The sequence below is a fragment of the Syngnathus floridae genome, chromosome 18 (genome assembly GCF_059516105.1).
Source record: "Syngnathus floridae isolate MCC-2025c chromosome 18, RoL_Sflo_1.0, whole genome shotgun sequence".
Classification (NCBI taxonomy): domain Eukaryota; kingdom Metazoa; phylum Chordata; class Actinopteri; order Syngnathiformes; family Syngnathidae; genus Syngnathus; species Syngnathus floridae.
The window spans coordinates 5083822-5099740 of record NC_142430.1 but is presented as its reverse complement, the minus strand read 5'-3'; the positions used below and the strand labels follow the sequence as shown (position 1 = coordinate 5099740).

At 44.8% G+C, this 15919-nt stretch overlaps 1 protein-coding gene and 5 non-coding genes across 6 annotated transcripts in view; all 6 read left to right on the top strand.

The window, feature by feature from the left end:
• The window catches only part of cox10 (cytochrome c oxidase assembly factor heme A:farnesyltransferase COX10), a 55487-nt gene that overhangs the window by 26013 nt on the left and 13555 nt on the right, over nucleotides 1-15919 (top strand). The gene's annotated exons all lie outside the window — the stretch shown is intronic.
• Nucleotides 15153-15225, top strand: trnar-ccu (transfer RNA arginine (anticodon CCU)). Its single transcript has one exon. It is a non-coding gene; the product is annotated as a tRNA-Arg (tRNA).
• On the top strand, nucleotides 15314-15386 carry trnar-ccu (transfer RNA arginine (anticodon CCU)). Its single transcript has one exon. It is a non-coding gene; the product is annotated as a tRNA-Arg (tRNA).
• Nucleotides 15472-15544, top strand: trnar-ccu (transfer RNA arginine (anticodon CCU)). The gene has a single exon. It is a non-coding gene; the product is annotated as a tRNA-Arg (tRNA).
• On the top strand, nucleotides 15634-15706 carry trnar-ccu (transfer RNA arginine (anticodon CCU)). Its single transcript has one exon. It is a non-coding gene; the product is annotated as a tRNA-Arg (tRNA).
• Nucleotides 15797-15869, top strand: trnar-ccu (transfer RNA arginine (anticodon CCU)). Its single transcript has one exon. It is a non-coding gene; the product is annotated as a tRNA-Arg (tRNA).

Below are 15919 nucleotides of genomic sequence, written 5' to 3'. Positions count from 1 at the left end.
AAGACCAACCTCGGACAAAGAACACAGTTGGGTGGTTTATCTCGAAGCCAGTGACAAGATTTAATTTTGTTCAGATGCCAGAAGGATGCTAGCAGATGGGAGGAAAAGATGGGAGTGGCGAAGAAGTAGCACACACAGGAGGGTCTGAAAAATGGATTTGACCGTAAAGGTGATTTAACCCCCTCGTTCTTGAGGTGTCTGCTTTCCACATAAAAGCAGCCCATTAAAGGAAAGAAAAAAAAAGTCTTTCAGCCGTATGGGCTCGACACCTTTACACCAGGAAACAATAGGATCAATAAGTCAGTGGGTGTTTAAAGAATTTCTGACTAGCTGAAAGCTTGACGGTGTTGGAAAAAGACAATAAAAGACTTGACCAATGGATTCGCTGTGTTTTCAACTTTTTTCCTTGGAAGTGTGTCACTTCTGCCAGGTTAGATCAAGTGAGAAGGTGGCAGGTGAAGCGATGCCCGGCGGATGATCCAGGCGGAGGTCTCTGGCAGGCACACACGGCGGCTGTAACCTGATCTCACTTGAGCCGCCTTTGGATTGTGAAAGTGATTATCGAGGGGTCGCGATTGTAAAAGTGGGACGCTCACCTCGCGGGGAAGGCATGTAACACGGCGCCCTCCTCCTCAGTCGGCCCCACTTCTCGCTGGCCGACTCCTTGACCTCCGCCACCCCCCCTCTGACATCCTTGCATTCTTTTAGCAGCTGAACCTGTGAGGCCCCATGCCGGGATCTCCAGAGTAGTTCCTGTCAGCAGCTGCCCTCCAATGTGGTCTGAGGACAGGTAGCAGGTGCAGGGTTGCTCCACCTGGATCACAAGCACCTGACGCACTCATCGCTAAAATAAGAGTTGTTGTTAGGCCACTCGTAAGTTCACCCAAGGCTGTTTTAAGACAAGTGTACCTAATATTTTGGCCGGAGGTCCTCCCCCCTGTTAGTAAATCCCTGTCATATTTCTATTTGCATAATTATGATACTAATTTTGATCATTTTGGTCACTATTCTGATGATAATCTAGATATGTTATCAAAGCTAAGCGGGTACTTGACCGATGACTTCAGAGCGGGGTCCGCTGAAGGTGCCCACCCTGTGAGCGCCGACAGATGGTTGAGAAGTTTTGCTCCTCGTATTACATTGTTTCAAGGATTCCATTGGTTTGTTCACTTTCGGCGTTTGTGTGTACACAAGTCGACAACCTGTGTGACCCCAACCCGCCAAGAATCCCCGTCCTCCCGTCATATCTCCGGTCCGCTTAGCAGCTGTCGTGCCTTTTATGAGGTATTAGCCTATATATTAACCCAGCTTTTATTTTGGGATTCGTATTTCCAAAGGAGTGCTCGGAGGTCACTTTTTATTGTCGCTCAAGTGTGGAGAAATACGCGTGGATTCTCTGGAATTGCTTCAATCGGTTTTATTATCGCCAAGTAACAACAGTCAATATCTAACATTTTAATGTTGTGAATAAATAGTATTTTATGTTGGGCTATTTTTTTTCCCTGAAAAGTCCAGGAAGTGACAAAAGAAAGTTTATTTTTTTCCCCCCTGGCAGGGAGAAAAATTGTTGAAGGAAGTTTTTTCTCGGAGCATCCACCGCTAGTACGCTGAAAGGCACAAACGCTGGCACTCTGGTCGCGTTTTGCTATCTGCAGCCGCCTGTGTAGCGATAGCACGGCTCGGCGCCAATTGCCCTGGCAGAATTGCGGACGGAGAACAAGCCAGACGGCAAGAACCTCCTCAGGCGCAAACCTCTGTTTGAGTGCCCAACCTATGTGTGTGTCTTTGTGTGTCTGTCTGTCAGACTCATAAAAAAAAAATCAAACTCTGGCGCCACTCAGATAAAATAAATGGAACATTGAAATCAATAGAACAATGTTGACTTCTATTTTGCAAATTGTTGGAGTGTCTTCAATGACTGCAGGCAGGAGCAACTGTGTAATCATCTGACTTGTAAACATGAACATTTCTTCACTCTGGGCCTTTTCTACTTTCCATCTTGTCCGTCATGCGGCTCGTTTGCGGGAAAGATAGCTGACAGCTTCTGCCGCACATGCCAGCCGCCTTGATTAAAGCGAAAGAACGTGCTAGAAAATGAGTTTGCCACCCCGGACCGCTTTATTGATAGATGGAGGGCGACAGCTCGGCCCGGCATCCCGCGAGGACGTTGATGAACGGTCGGCGCGGCGTGCGTTGGGCGCCGTGATTGATGCGCCGGCGTCCGAGTGCAAGGAAGCCGCCCGGTAATTCGATTAATCTCATCCTGCGCTGGTAATTGTTACAATAAATGCATGCTAGACTGAAGGGAGATTGCTTTCCAAGTGAGTCGTGGAGCTAATGGTAGCAACATCCTCGCTACACAGATCTTTTTTTTTTTTTCTTCTTCCATTATTATGGTGTTCTCCTTAGATGAGGATTTGCATGTTAATGAGAGCAGCACAGTTCCTCTGTCGGCGGACCACAACCAGAGATGATAGATGAAGCGTGGCAGGCAGATTAGCGAGGAGTTTTTTTCCACACGTGCGACCAATCGGGATCACGTGTAAAAATGGATCACAAACAATTTTAGCTAGAAAGCTAATGTAGCTTATATATTTAGGCATGTATACATACTGTATGAATATATATTTACGTCCATTATGAAAGCTTTTATTTTTAAAAGAAGATGTCTGATCACCCAAAACTAGCAGCGAGGCAGCATGCAGTGGAAAAAGTCGATTTTATGACAAATGACAGCGATTTGCATCATTGCTTTTGGGTGTGTGAGCGACTGTTTAGGGGCGCCGGGTGGAAATTCCCACAAGCGGGACAAGTGCGGAGGGGGGGGTCGGAGAAGGAGGCCTGTTGGAGCTGCCACGTCCCATTAAGAGCTTAGGAGGCGTTAAAATATGGTCGGCGGGTTCCCATCGGGGAGGGATTGGCGCCGACGACCCGTCCTGGCCCCAGCGATAAACAAAGATCCTGCGATGGATGCGTGCCTCGCGCATGCAGACGAGGGATGACATAACTTTTAGGGATGAGAATTCAAATTAAGACCAGTCAGATGTCAGACTTGCTTTCAAATCAACATGGAACGTCAAATGGTGCTGTTGATGGTTGATTTCATTCATTTTCACATTTCTCAGCTTTCACCCAGTTTGCCTGGCGGGCATTTACTTGGCAATAAATTTCACGCAAATGCCAGGGCATCACAAAATCAAATGATTAGATCTCTTTGTAGCCTCGACTCAGTGTCGGTGGTGTTAACACCGAACAGCGACCTGGGTAAAAAGGCGGAAACATTTCCGGCTTTAACCACAAGCCTCTACATGCCTCCCCGTGACCCTGAGCCAACCACTTCCCATCTGAAGTGCGGGGAGGTGTCGCGGGGGGGGGGAGCACAATCAAAGGAGAGCACTCCAGCACATGAACTCCTGCCGAGCGAGCCTGCTTGTTTTAACACTTATTTATTCCTCTTTGCCATTCAAGGCTGCTTCTCTCTTAAATGGGCAGCATGGAAAAGGAGGAGGCGGCGGAGAGGGGGGGCGGCGGGCCGTCCTTGGCGGCACGGTCCAGGATTCCGGGGAATCTTGGCAACGTCTGGGGATAGATGGGACCCTCATGGATATAACCCCCCCATCCCCGCCCTCTCCTCCTTGCAATCCTACAATGGATGAATAGGTAAACAGAAGGGTGAGAAAGAGTGATGGCAAAAAGAGAATGTTCACTCTCATGGTGGAACAAAGAGGGAGGTGTGTGTGCTTGGAGCCAGTCTCCGTGTGTGTGGACTGTGGAGAGGAAAAGTTTGGTTGGGCCGGCCCACTAATGGTAGTTAACTCCATGCAAAAGTTGAATAATTCCTCCTGAGACACTCAGGTAACCTTTATTACGGCCCCTAATCCTTCTATATAGCACTGCCCCATTAGACACACAGTGGAGTTAATGGGAGGGGGGGGATGCAGAGGCGGCATTATACCATTATTCCCTCGCCGGGCCACGGAAACGTGAACCGGCAACACTCAGCGTGACAGACGAAATTAATCACAAACTCGGAATTTTGCCACGGAGAGGTTTTTATTTGGAGGGAACCTTAATTCTGGAATAACTGCAGTGTTATATCAATTTCAGCACAGACTTGGAATTGTTTTTGTTTGTAGATAAGCCATCATTTTTAGTTTAAAAAATGTCAAATAAATTACAGATGATTTCAGGAGGCGGAACATTTGATTTGAATTTATTACAAAAATAACAAAATTTAGTTTTAAATTCTTTTAAATTGTGTTGTGTTTGAGAAAACGATTTCAGGAGGCAGAACATTTGATTTGAATTTATTGCAAAAATAACATCGTTTTAAATTCTTTTAAATTGTGTGTTGAGTTTGAGAAAATCTTTCCTATTCACTGTTTTTAGTCTGAGGCCAAAGCAATAAAAGTAACAAATCAGTCAAAAACCAACACGGATGTGAATTTTTTTTAAGACAACAATGTTCTCCTTGCTTCCCCCATCGGCAAGGAGGCCACCAGGGAAGTTTCCCTCCACCTCCATGAACTCTTTACACATAGAGGAACAAAATGCTGATAACAGGCCCTATTATTCCTTTACAAGTGGACAAGAACAGAACCAAATGTTTCACATCTGTTGCTCTGCCTGGCGGCAATTTAGCATGAGAATGTGAGGGGCGGTGCGGCGGAAAGTGGACGGAGACCCCGACACGACGGGACAGATGTGTCGTCGTGTTGTTGGGATGGGGGACAATGCGCCAGGGTGCCTCCCCCACCCCCGGGTCCCTAGCATAACTTAACAAATCACAGCAGAATCTTTTTGTAAGCCTGCATTCCCTCAGAGACAAACATAAATTATTTTGTTAAAAAAAAAAACCTGAGCTCTGTACAGCCCAGCTCACGTAAATAACACAAGCAAAATATCTGACGTGACCAATTCGTGAAGATGCGAGAGGGTGATACGATCTCGCCAACGAGCAAATGAGCATCGGAGGCGTCACATTAGAGCGTGTTCATTAAAAAGCAATATGTGGATGTCCCCATCCGCCATTTCCTGAAGATACCCATCGGACCCTGCGGATCCAAAAACGACAGCGAACGCCGCGTGCTTCTAATCACCGTGCTCAATCGCAAAGCACACACCGGATTATGTGAAAGCTTCGCAAGACGAATTCGTTAAGCGTTTGTTGAATCAGGTGTTTCGCTCAGTTGTACTGGTTTCAGGGTGTCAAAGTGGAACGTAAATCCCAAATTAAGTTTTCAAAGTAGGTTTCAAGCTTGGGTTAGTATTTCAAACTATTCAGTGTTGAGGTTTCTTCCCAGCGTTTGAATTTGCAGGGGGGTCTGAAATCATGGTTTCAAAGTAAGGTTTCAAGCTAGAGTTAGGGTTTCAAAATAGGTTGTGAAGGATAGGTTAGAGATTCAAGGCAGCCCCCCCTCCCTACTCATAATAAACTCCCTGAAGGCCATATGAGCAGAGATACAGCAGGAGACAAGGCTGTGGCGGATATTGCCTTCGCTCAGGAGACAGATGAGCTGCTAATGACCAACGGACGGTTGAAGTGGCTGGAAAAAGATCCATTTAGCACCGCAGACGTTCCCGCTTTTCCTGGATGCGTTACAAGACCGGTCTTACGCCAGCCCGACCCAAGATTTCTAGGAATGTCGGTATCCGTCCCGCTTTAGGGAGACGGCGGGCTTCTCCGAAAGCGGAGCCGGGTAAAACTTCGCGGCTAATGAGAAACGAGATGATTGGCAGCCAGAGAGACTCTGTCGTGAGCGTCTGGCTGACACCTGAGAGATTCGAACCGCACTCAAAACAGCAGAGTCACATGCTTTGCAAGTTTGGAGCGATGTCATTCCTTGACGCTGACAAGCCAAAATGGTTTGTTTTTAGAAAGCGATTGAATGGTTTGGGTTTCTCGCATTTGATTCCCAAACAATCCTGGAAAACCCGAAGTCTTCGGTTGTCTAACGATGGTGAGACGATCCCCCGAGGCAATCCGTCCTTGTCACTCGCGTCGTAAACTCAACATCGTTCAGCCGTTAGCGAGCCGCTAACCTCCTCGCCCGCCGAGCTCCGTATTCACAACACACGAGATCTTACCCGGTCAGCCGCAAAATATGTAATGAAGAACATTTGTTATTGTCAGCGTCTGCCCGTGAAATCGTCATCTGTGTGTTTTTTTTACAACTCACACAGACACACTCGGGAATCCTGTTGGATGACTGCGTTCCACAGCTAGCTATTAAAAGGCAGTGATGGAATTATGATGGCTAACCATTGCTCTTCTCAAAATGATTTTGTCTCAAGTCTCGAAACTTGAAACAAAAAAATTGTATGGCGATGATGAAATAGCGACGATTCACTGTACTGTGGCCTTTGCGCTAGTCGAGTATCGCTATAACAACATCAAGCCCCTTGTTTGTAATTTACACTTGATAGATATGGAAAGTGAAGACTTCCAGCTTCTGTCCTCCTATATCTGCCTGACCACATCAACTCCTGGAACATCTCTTATTAATTCATCCAGGACGAAAGGAGGAACAAAAAAAACATAAATTACCGGAACACCCCCCCCCCCCCCCCCCCCCGCCTTAGCTCCATCTCATTTGGATGTACAGATAGCAAAGATGGGGGCCACAGTTTGACACCACTCATTTACAACTGCGAGCCTGGAATATATTACCTTGCCAGAACATCATCATAATGGAAGAGCATCCATCACACACACATACACACACACACACACACACACACACACACACACACACACACACACACACACACACACACAGCACAGTAATAAAGCTTATCTGTGGGTGACAGTGCGTCTGACTGGGCCGGGCCAAGTATCCAGCGGCTCTTCTTTACAGCACATAAATATGCGCCTGCCCCGGCCGACGTTTTAATAAGGCAAAGCTGACGGCTCTGCACACAAACACCTGCTTGTTCAAAAAATACACGCACTAGCTGTGAGGAATGCGACGGGTTTGGCGAGAAAATATTTAAACCCTTCAGCTGTCATTACGCAGCCCTCGAAATTGTCTGATGTGTGTTTTTGTGGGTTTGGCTCCTCCCCCAAAAATGTAAACCGGTTTTCAAATTTTTACCTGGAGGTCTTGTCTTCACAATAGTCTTTTTAAGTACATGAAGTAAAAATGTTTTTAATAAAATTAATGTATCATTTTTTTACTAATATCACTTAAAAATAAGACAATTTTTGAGTTTTTGGAAATAAATAAATAACCATAGTCATGTTTTTGATATTACAAGATTAAAGTTGCAGTTTTACAAGAACGTTCGTATGATTATGAGGATTAAGTTGTAGTTTTAGGTTTAAAGAAAAAGTTGCAAATTACTGATGGAAACAATTACAATGTCCTTTTGAAAAACGGTCCAGTTGGACACCCATTCCCAAACGCTACCGCTGCTTTTTATTTATTTTTAAATATTTAAACCCCTCAGCTGTCATTACACACCCCTGCAAATTGTCTGATATCCATGTGTGTGCGTGCATGCGCCGCCTCCCCCAAAAGTCAAACATTTCTCTAATTTTTTCCAGACGTTAACTCTCATCTCCACTTTTGCACACTATTCAGACGTGTCGACGTCCACGTCATAAACTTGTTTTCGCCGACCACCGTACCCTCAAAGTCCTCATTGTGTCCACGTGGCAGCCGCGTGATGTCATGCCGCTCGAACCTCTGGTAGAAAATGTTGAGTTCTGTCTGGGTGAGGCTAACCATGGCAATGCAATAAAAAAATTGGTTTTCAGATTTTCATTTCTCCCACCCCCCATTCTATAAATATTATTATATTATTATTATTATTATTTTATTATATATAAATTATAATCTTATATAAAATATTTCAAAAAGTTTATGCTCTAAACTAAACTCTAACCCTAAAACTAACCCCCAAAAGTATGAACAAGACTTTGGGGAGGTGAGGAGAGGTAATCAAGGACCGCTTAGAGGACGGAAAATGTGTGTTTTTGCAGCGTGACGCAATGACACCTCGCATTACGCCTGATTGACAAAGTGGACAGGAGTCCGTGGCATGCAAAAACAAAGTGGCACAGTTTGGATTCCACGCCATGTGAGAAACGCTTTAAGTAAATGACCCCAACTTTGTGTTTTTATTTCCAATGGCACACAACTGGATTTTAGCAGTGACTAAAGTTTTTGAAATAACCCTCAAAGTCACAGAATTTTGTACCGCTGATCTTGTATGCTGCTAATGCTACGTCTTTATTTTTTTGAACTCACGTTGCTTCATCCGAACACTAGCATAGCATCGGCTCGTCATCGTTACGCGGGGCTTTAACCGCAAGCTAGTTTAGCTCATATCTCGCCAGGTGACAGCCAGTCTGGTGATAAGCCGCAGTCAGACAGCACCAATCCCCCCCCTGTCTGGTCTACGGCCTTTAAAGACACACCCTCACATATACGCACCCGCACAAATACAAACACACACACAAACACACTTCAGCTGTCAATCTTCACAGCCGACTTAGCATCGAGCCTTTGAGTACGTGGCGGACATTTTTATTATCATCACACTTTACTTTGATGCTGAATCGAACCCTATTTTTACCCGCCAGGCTTTTACTTCTTCTACTGTTTGTATAATTTAGTTTGACGCAGGCCCACAAACAAAATAACAAATATTTACAGAAGGGTACTTTGGCAATTTAGTGGACGAGTGTTTAGCATGTTGGCATTGATGAAACCCCTCCCCATTCTTGCACGCCTGCTCTAAACTACTCTCTGATGCCTTACGAGGGAATAAAAATCCTAATAAGATTCTTCTCCATCCTAAAAGTTTCATTTCAAGCATAATCCCGCCGTGCGCTGCAGGATTTGCATGGCTAATTTCGAGGCTGTCTTTTGCTTTAGCTGGGCTTTGTCCTGACACCAAAGGGCGGCCAAGTCCCTCCTTTGCTGGCACCTCTGAACCGAGGCTTATGGGGACTAAACGAAACCGTTTTTGGAGTAAACCACTTTGTCGCCTATCATCCTGCTTTAGTGACAGCTTGTCCTTTCTCCTCCTCCCACAGTATGCTCGCTCTTAGCTTTTAGTGTGGCCTACATTTACTGCCACGTATGTGCGGTATATGTATTTGAAATCTTTCTTTCGGGCATGGTATGTCAGCACCGTTCCACTGTCTCCAATCTTACGTTGTCATACCGAGGTCTTTATCTGGCTGACTTTCTTCCTATCGCGTTGGCCTCTCCTCCCACATTTCCTTGTCCTCCGCTTTCTCCGACATGCTATCTACTGACCGTCCTTGACTGTGGTTCCCTCCTGCTGTAAACATGCCCAGGGAGTCACACTTAGGAATTCCTCAAACAACTCAGGTTTGATTTTTACAAGACAATTAAAACCATGCCGTAAATCACAAGTGAAGCTGCTTTGACAGCTTGCTTTTTTACTTCTTCTTTGGCTGTGAACGGCAGTGACAAATAGCACACTCACTTAAATCCCAAAGCTTAAAAGATGGCGGTGATAATGTAGTAGAGCCAAAGTCACACACATTTTTTTGCTTGCTATGTGCTATTTTGATTTTCTGACAAAAATTCGAAATATTTGTCAGCCTGGTGCAGTCGAGTAGACTAAATGAACAGTGAATGAATAAATCTCCCATAGCTACTAGATGTATGCGAAAGCTGTCACTTGAACGGAAGCATTTGATTCATCAGGGAAGAAAAATCAATAGTGGAAATATTCTGCACAGTGGCGGCATGCTATTAATCTACAGCAAGATTAAAATGTCACACAGCGGCGGCTGTTCTTCACATGGCTCCACGAGCCGGACAGTAATTGCTTATCAATCAAGAAGTGTGCCATGTTGTCGTTTGTCTATGCTAAGACAACAGTAGAAATATATTGCGTGGGCATGTTTATGATGCATCAAAATATTTGATTGAATTTTTTTAAAAAATTTTTAAGATCAACTTTAACAAGATAAGCTAACTATTTAATTGTTTGTTTTATTATTTCAGTAATATTGAGAACATTAGGCAAATATATGCTTTTATAATGATACCCAGGCAACTCATCGTTGTCAATAGTAAATTACGAATGGATGCAACTTCCTCTTGGCAGCCTTACAAGTACTCCCTTTGGCACTTTGCTGCCTCAAAGGAGTTACTTTCAGGAGGAGCAGATGTTATTGTGCAAGCTTGTTCTCTTAGAGAGCATCAAGGGCACTCGAGGGAGTCGTTTTGGGTGAAATAGACCGCCGTGTGGTACCTGCGAATCGGCCGCTCAGCGAGGGCCCACGTCAATACTTTCACACAACTTTCTAAGCTGCCAGATTTTAAAAGCGTCTTCTCGTCTACGCTAATCCTTGTTTGGTTAGTGCGCGGCGCTTTAAGTTCTTTGTGAGTCAAAATGTAGGATTAGCAGCCGTGTAAATCTCTTCAGGATTACAAAGTTTACTTTTGAATTAGCAACGACGCCTCCGTTCATTGACCGGAATCGGTTATGGCTAACACTACTGACCCCGGCATTGTGTTTTTTATTTGTATTACCATGGATGAGTTACAAAGTATCAGCTGATGTTCAGCTGCTTGGTTTGCGTTTTGCGGCATCATGCTAACTAGCTACAGTAACTACCCTTTGTTTTTGTCCAATCGTGTTAAGCCACGTTATTTTCCGTTACATTATGTCCTTTTTGTTTTCCTTTTGAGAAGGGCGCTCGGGTAAAAAGTCATTGAGTTTGAGCACAGGACGGACAAGCCGTGAATCATATCCTCTGACATATTAATACGGCCTGCGTCTGGACAAGGACAACTTACTCATCTTGTTTGGACTTGGTACAAATACGACCGACACTAGTGTGTCGTATACAAACGTAGCAGGGCGCTGATCTCGACAGTGTTAACTTTTATTGGCACGGGGTTGCTAGTGGTGGGGGTGTGGGGGCGAACTGCCATTAATAAAGGTAAGTGCCGGCCGGTTTCTTATCAGACTGACGCCGGCGCCACTTTGGAAGAAGACAAAGTAGAAGCACTGTAATGAAGTCATCAAACGGCGGTGCAGCTGCTCTGCGTCTTGCAGCTGCTCCTGCGTGAAATGTTTATAAGTGACAATGTTTGTCTCCTACAAAGACATCCCGCGATAGACAACCACATGAGTGTTGCTTACCGTACTGGTTTGTTTATGTGTCGTGAACTAGTGGTTAGCATATCTGCCTTAGTTTGAAGGTCCTGGGTTCAAATCTTGGCTTTGACCTTTTTGTATTGGGTTTGCGTGGAATTCCCCATTTTTACTATGTTGCGTGTGGACACACAAGTTTGGATTCATTAGTACTTCTCTTTCCCCGACACCCTCCAAGAAGACACAATTTTATCACTCCCGCCGCTGCTTGTTTACCAAGACAGTCTGCACACTTTCCTCCCTTTTTCCCCTCCTTTCTGCTTTCCCACCAGACTATGTGACCAATTAAGGGCTTCAGATTGATTGAGAAATGTGAAGGAGTGGAAAATATCTCAGAAACGAAACAGGATGGTTTCTGGGACAGATAAGGGAAAAATGCCAATGTGAAAAAACTGACCCATCAGGGACATGTTAGTCATTAGATGTTTTATTTCTTTGCAGGTCAACATAAATCTTGTCAAAATCACTTAGCAAAAATATTGCTGTTTTTACTGGGCCAGCGTTGCGTAAACATATCCTACAAACGATACACGAGCGTGTTGACATAATCCAATTAAGTCTAATCGAAGATGATCGCGATGGAGAAATTGCGGGCCGGCCGCTGCTGACGCGCTCGTTTCCTTTTAATGATCGTGCCGGGAACACACACTGCTGCGCCTTTATCTATGAGCGGCGATAAAAGTCCAATAAAACCGACGGGCGCTGGGCAGTTAGCGCGCATGTGGACGGCTTCACCACAGATGAATTAAACATGAGGAAAAGCGGACGAGTTATTCATGAGGCGTGCCAGAGAGCGCTCCAAGCTGGTCAGCGTGATCAATGCCCACAGCAAATGTTGACCATATCGAGGCAATTTTATCCATATCTTGCATTCTTGGCTATTAGCATCGCTAATTTCCGCGTTTCGATGATGCCTGAAAATAAAATCCCATATCACCCGTTACATTGCCATTTTGCTACAAAAGAAAATCTCAACATTTTAATCATTTTTGTGTTTTGTGTTGTATCTTTTACTTACAATGTCTCCTTTGGCATATATTTCCTCGGCTGACTCCTTGTTACCTCATTTCCTCAATGTGTCGAAACGATAAAATAGTGTCAGATGTTCAGAAGGCTAATCTCTACAAATATAGGTGAGCTGTGCCCTAATTTCACCTCTAACTATCCATTTCCTGCATCCATTACGGCACACATTGGGCTTCTTTCTTCTTCTCTGAAGCCACTGATTACTTTTCACGGCAATCCCAATAATGTCCCAATGTTTATTTCGAGTATCGCAGCTAGAATGTTAAAAACCAAGAGGAAATGGGCAGAAACTATCATATAGGTGGAGTTAGATAAAAAAAAAATCTAAAATCTGCTTTTGTGAAAAAAAAAAAAATAGAATTGATTCTTAAGCCATATCGCCCTGCCCTACCTTGAATGCCATTAAACAAAAACACACATACATACTTGTATTTCTTACATTTGCATGACTTGCTCAAGGCCCTCATTGATGCACGTTAACACGATGCATGACCTCTCCTTCCTGTTATTTATTGACATACAGAATTTTGGAAATGCATCACTGCATCTCTCCTCGAAGTCTCCAGATGCCGACCTCGACATAGAGAGAGACGGTTTCTTGTTTTGACGGGAGTGCCGGCGGTTAAAACGCACCGCACGTGTGGTGACCATCACAACAGCCCTGTAAAGTATCCGTGCATTCCAGAACGTACGGAATGTCCATCTTTTTCCGCCCCCTTCGTCTTCCGCTTTTGTGACTTAGGCCGCAAGTGCCAGATGATGACTTTTCCATGTGGCACCAATATCCTAAAAAGTTGTGACCAGAGGAAAAAAAATAAGGCGCAGTGTTTGGGGCAGTTTTAGCATATGTGGACCTTTGGTTTGGATGAGCTTGGAATGTTGATGGAAATGGATGACAGAACAAAACCTCCCTGCCAAAAGTACCGTTGAACATTCCCGACTACCGGAGAAAACATTTGGCATAAAGAAGCACAATTCCAGCCGGGCAGTGTACGAGAAGGAGGGGGACATGAAAGAAGCCCTTCATGAGTCCAACTAGCTCAAGTTTCCAACTGGTCACCCTACACACACAAAGCCACAACACAGAAACCCATTTGCTGAATGTCCGTCGCGAAAAGTGGCGTCGGGATTAGCTCTGTGTCGTAAACAACGATGGAATTCCGCCCAATGAAAACTTACAGGCTTCAATAAAAAAACTAGAGGTCTTTTGAAAGACAGAGTAAGAAAAATAACTTTTTGTTGAGGGTTAAACACTAATCATTGCTTTAAAGATACCAAGGTTCATATTTCTTCCTGGAGTACAAAGAATCTTGGAATGAGTAGCCCCACAAAAAAGACCTGTATTATTTAAATAGATTTTTGGGGCAATTTTGTCTGGTGGTGTGCCGTGACATTATCCTGATATAAAATATGTGCCTTAGCTCACAAATGGTTGGGAACCAACATACTCGACAGACGGCAATGCTAAATCATGAGAAATTGGAGTCATTGTCCTTGCGTGTGGGAGGAGCAAGGCAGTCAAGTGCGTAGATGAGGAGAACATCTTCCAGCATTTGAACATAGAAAGGGATATAAAAAGTCTAAAAAAGTTGGGCTAGTATGGCAGAGTGATCACACAATCAAAGGCTTTCATGAGGATATTACAGGAGAAGAAAGGAATTGTGCAAAACAAAACATGCCTCTTCGGTTAAAACATCGGCGAGTAAGAATATTTCAAGAGGTTTTATGATGCGGTTTTCTTGTCATTCCTCAAGTTTAAAAGTCAATTGGGTTCAATTCAGATGGAGAGGCAGATTCCCGGCAATGTAAAGTGGATTTATAGCAGGTTGAGAAGTACACAGCCGGATTAGGTTATGGGTTATGATTAGGTCAATGGGACATTATTCCTCCTGCGAAGCCATAAACGTCCGACAGAGCGGAGGGAAGTCTTCAGCAGGAATTGTCTCTTAATGTCTGCTTTTGCAATCATTGATTTACCGGGCCTGGACTGGGATTTCTTTTTGCCCTTTTGACGGACACAACTTGCTGAACATGATCCTTTGCAGATTTCAAATTAGAGTTTCAAGCCACGATGGGTATTTGGAGTTTCAAGACTAGGGTAGGGTTTTGAAGAAGTGCACACCTCTTCAGGGAGTAAAGCGATCCCGCAAAGACAGCACAGAATTTACGAGTGGGAGGCAAGTGCGACTGAGCGAGGCCTATTTACTCTCACCTAGGCGGAAAGCTACCGCCGCTGCTGCACTCAGATTTACGACAGGGGTGGCACGACTTATTATTCCCAGTTGCTGCTGGGAATTGGATGCGGTCCTTTTGAGCGTACGCACAATTGTTTATGACGCAGCAAACCCAGGCACTGTGTGTCGACCCCCGAACCAAAGACCATAGACAAACTTACCTCCTGTCTTAAAGCAGGCTTTTAGGCTTTTCAGGAGTCCACTCCACGAGGCCCACTCATCTCCCATGCTTGCCTGAGGCTTTGGGTGAAAGGGGGGTTCCCTATGTGATGGATGAGCCGTGACCAATTACAAGCTTAGCCTAAGAGATAGTGCATAAACACTGGTGAACATCAGGGGCCTGAGAATACCTACTGTCCATTGATTGGGGCTTGGTGTCAGCCTGGCAGCTGAGGCTCCAAATTATCCCTGCGGACGTTCACTGATTGTGGGTTCAAGTCCCATCTGGGATGTTGTCCTGTACTGTAAATTCCTTAGTACTATTTGATTACTGCAACTTATTCTTTGTGCCCCATTTGGGCTATTGTCCTTTCATTGGTGGCTGGTACCGTAAATTGGTGCAGAATTAATTTTCATAACTTCTATCTTCTACAATTTTTTTCTATACGTGTGCCCCAGTGGCCTAATGGATACCAGGGATTGTGGGTTCCTGTCCCATCTCGATTTTGCTGTCCTGTACTGCAGGTTTTAGGCCGTTACCATTAGATTCCTATAACATCGTCCCTCTATAGTATCTGCCATTGGGCCTCAGTGGCCTAATGGATAAGGCACTGGCCTCCTAAGCCAGGGATTGTGGGTTCGAGTCCCATCTGGGGTGTTGTTATTACATTGTTGTCAACTGCTGGACTTGTTCGGCCGTTACTATTGAATTTGTACGACATCTCTTCAACAGTGTGCAGTTTTGTGCCCCAGTGGCCTAATGGATAAGGCACTGGCCTCCTAAGCCAGGGATTGTGGGTTCAAGTCCCATCTGGGGTGGTGTTCTTTCTTTGTTGCCTTGTACTTTCGTTCGGCCGTTACTATTGAATTTGTATCACATTTCCTCAACAGAATGCAGTTGTGCGCCCCAGTGGCCTAATGGATAAGGCACTGGCCTCCTAAGCCAGGGATTGTGGGTTCAAGTCCCATCTGGGGTGATGTCTTTCTTTGTTATCTTGTACCGTAATTTCGTTCGGCCGTTACTATTGAGTTTGTATGACACCTCTACAGCAACAAGCAGTTTTGTGCCCCAGTGGCCTAATGGAGAAGGCACTGGCCTCCTAAGTCAGGGATTGTGGGTTCAAGTCCCATCTGGGGTGGTGTTCTTTCTTCGTTGTGTTGTACTGTAATTTTGTTCGGCCGTTACTATTGAATTTGTATGACATCTCTTCAGCAACAAGCAGTTTCGTACCCCAGTGGCCTAATGGATAAGGCACTGGCCTCCTAAGCCAGGGGTTGTGGGTTCAAGTCCCATCTGGGGTGATATCCTTTCTTTGTTATCTTGTACTGTAATTTCGTTCGGCCGTTACTAT